General features: G+C 45.5%; 1 pseudogene; it reads right to left on the reverse strand.

Annotated features, from left to right (window-relative positions):
• Positions 1-1661: 1661 nt before the first annotated feature.
• Positions 1662-2583, reverse strand: LOC125091477 (insulin-like growth factor-binding protein 5; annotated as a pseudogene).
• Between the last annotated feature and the right edge of the window lie 494 nt (positions 2584-3077).

Consider the following 3077-nt stretch of genomic DNA (forward strand, 5'->3'; position numbering starts at 1 on the left):
GTACCACTGAGTGCTCCTATCTACCTGTCTTGGTGGTACATATGAACACACGTGCACATGGGAAATCATTTAAAAATCCAACACTGGTCCACAAAGAATTGAGCTTGTTGCTCATGGGAGGCAGGCAAAACTACTATTATGTGTTATATTAGAAGAATATGAGTTTTCCTTCCCCAAAATGAGGAAGCTCCTTAATTCCTCCATAGGAACTATTTTTTTAAGATTTTTAAAAATTTATTCAACACACAGAGAGAGAGAGAGGCAGCAAGAGAGAGAACACAAGCAGGGGCAGTGGGAGAGGAAGAAGCAGGCTTCCTGCTGAGCAAAGAGCCTGATGCGGGGCTCGATCCCAGGACTCTGGGATCATGACCTGAACTGAAGGCAGCCACTTAATGACTGAGCCACCCATGCTCCCCAGGAACTACTTTTTTAAAAAGATTTTATTTATTTATTTATTTATTTGACAAAGAGAGTGAGAGAGAGCACAAACAGGGGAGGGAGCAGAGGAAGAGGGAGAAGCAGGCTTCCTGCTGAGCAAGAAGCCTGATACAGGGGCTCGATCTCAGGACCCTGAGATCATGACCTGAGCTGAAGGCAGATGTTTAACAAACTGAACCACCCAGGTGCGCCCCCTCCTTTTTTAAAAAAAGATTTTATTTATTTAACAGACAGAGAGAGAAAGAGTGAATGAGAACTACTTTGAAAAGTTAATACAAACCTTTGAAAGAGAAAGGAATAAGGAAAGTAGATTTATATGCCCATATATGACTACTGGAATCTTGTAGATGAGTACAATTTTTTTCAATCTCTCTTCCTTGACAGAGGCTGCACTAGTTGTGAACTGAATGCAGTGAGGGGCTGAAGCCACATGTTTCAGTAGGTATTTTTAGTTACCATGGAAAAACAAGTCTCCCCATTATTGGAGTATGTATTGATCTCTAGAAGTCTGTACAGGGAGTGAAATATATACATATTTAATATTTATGTAGCTGCTCAGGAAAACCTATCTAATATCACTAGGTTATTCATTTGCCTTGTTTTGAGAAGAATGGAAATACACGTTGGTTGTTATAAATTTGCAGGGAGAGAGACTCTGCAGGGTGAGAGAAAAGGAAGGACAGGGTTCAAGCCATCCAAATTGCTAACAAGAGGAGGAGACAGATCCAGGAGACACACTGATACCTTTTGTCTTTTCCTTTCTCCCCCTCCTGACCAATCCAAACTGGGAAAATTCCAGATGTGTCACTGAATGCCACATCTTGGGCCACACCTTCTAGTGCCCAAACGTCTCCCCAGCTCCAGCCAGGGCTGGACAGAAAGGTGAATCCAACCATGTTCCAGGTGGTCTTTCCTTCCCACCCATAATTCTTTTCCTTTTTCTAACAATCTTTTCCTCTCTCCTACACGTGTGGTTTCCTCCCTTCTCTTTCTCTTGTTCCTCCTCTCTTCCCTTCCTCCATTTGTTCCCTTGCCTTAAAAAGAAAACCATTTGAAAGGGGGCAGGGGGTTTTCCTTAGCTCTTTGCATCACCATTGTTGCCATTTTTCAAAGTGAAGACCATGCCAGAGATTCCAAGGTCCTCAGTTTCCTCAAATATATATATTTACCCTTAAGTAAGATTAAACAAGTAGCTTCCCCAGGTAGAGGGAGACTTGCTGGAGTTAAGACTGGGGGTGGGATGGGACAAGGGAAGGGTGAGTGATTCATCACTCAAAGTTGCTGCTATCAAAGATGTGACACTGAGTGGCGCCTGGGTGGCTCAGTCGGTTAAGAATCCGACTCTTGGTTTCAGCTCAGGTCATGATCTCAAGGTCCAGGGATCGAGCCCCATGTCAGGCTCTGTGCTCAGCTGGGAGTCTGCTTGTGGATTCTCTTTCTCTCTATCTCCCTGCCCCCACCCCACTCGTGTGTGCACTCTCTCTCTCTCTCAAATAAATAAATAAATGAGTCAAAAAATAAGTAAATAAAAGATGTGACGAGGAAAGTCCCCTCAACAAATTCCATGCCTGGCAGCTTCACCCTGTTCTCGTCCACACACAAGCAGATGCCACATGTGTGGCCAAGGGAAGGCTTGTACTGCTTTCTTTTATAGAATCCTTTGTGGTCACCGCTGGGTAGGTACACAGCACAGGGCACCATCTGCAAGAGGACATCTGTATGTCCACAGCAGGGGCCCTGCTCAGGTTCCTGTCTCATCTCAGGTGCAAGGGGCGGGGGGGGGGCAGGGGGGCAGTGTTCTGAGCTCCCCACACAAACTTAAACTGGATCAGCTTCTTCCGCCAGTCTTTCTTCACTACCTAGGCCTTCAGCTCAGAGATGCAAGTGTGTTTGGGCCAGTAGATCTTGGGGGAGTAGGTTCCCGCTGCTGTCTCAGAGGGTGGTGGTAGCTCAAGCTCATGGGCGTCTCTCAGTCTTGGCTTGCTCTCTGTGGCTCTTTTCATTGAAGCAAATTTCTAATCCCATGACCTTGCATCAGGGCATGCAGCGGCTTCCCCTGCCCTTCCAGGGAGGCAAGCGCAGCCCCCAAAGGCAGCACTCAGTACACATGACTACAGGATTGCCCTCCTCCAGGGTGTCATTCATGCAGCCACTGCAGCCCAGGGGACTGGGGAAAGGGGTGGGAAGGCACGTGGAGGGGGCTTATTGATTGCCAGGGGAAATGGGAGATGTGGGTTAAGGGCATAAAGTTTTAGTTATGCAGGATGAATGAGTTCTGGAAATCTAATGTACAGCCTAGTAACTATACTTAATAATACTGGATTGCAGACAGGAAGATTGGACCTAGAGGGTATTAGGCTAAGTGAAATAAGTCAGACAGAGAAAGATATATACCATATGATCTTACTTATGTGGAATCTAAAAAAGAAAACAAATGAACAACAACAAAAAAAAAAAACAGAAACAAACTCATAAATACAGAGAACTGGTGGTTGCCAGATGGAAGGGTGGGGGAAGGAGATAAGTGAAATTGGTGAAGGAGATTAGGAGGTACAAACTTTCTATAAAATAAGTAAGTCCTATGGCACCTGGGTGGCTCAGTTGCTAAGCGTCTGCCTTCGGCTTAGATCATGATCCCA

Source organism: Lutra lutra, chromosome X, assembly GCF_902655055.1.
Source record: "Lutra lutra chromosome X, mLutLut1.2, whole genome shotgun sequence".
Lineage (NCBI taxonomy): Eukaryota > Metazoa > Chordata > Mammalia > Carnivora > Mustelidae > Lutra > Lutra lutra.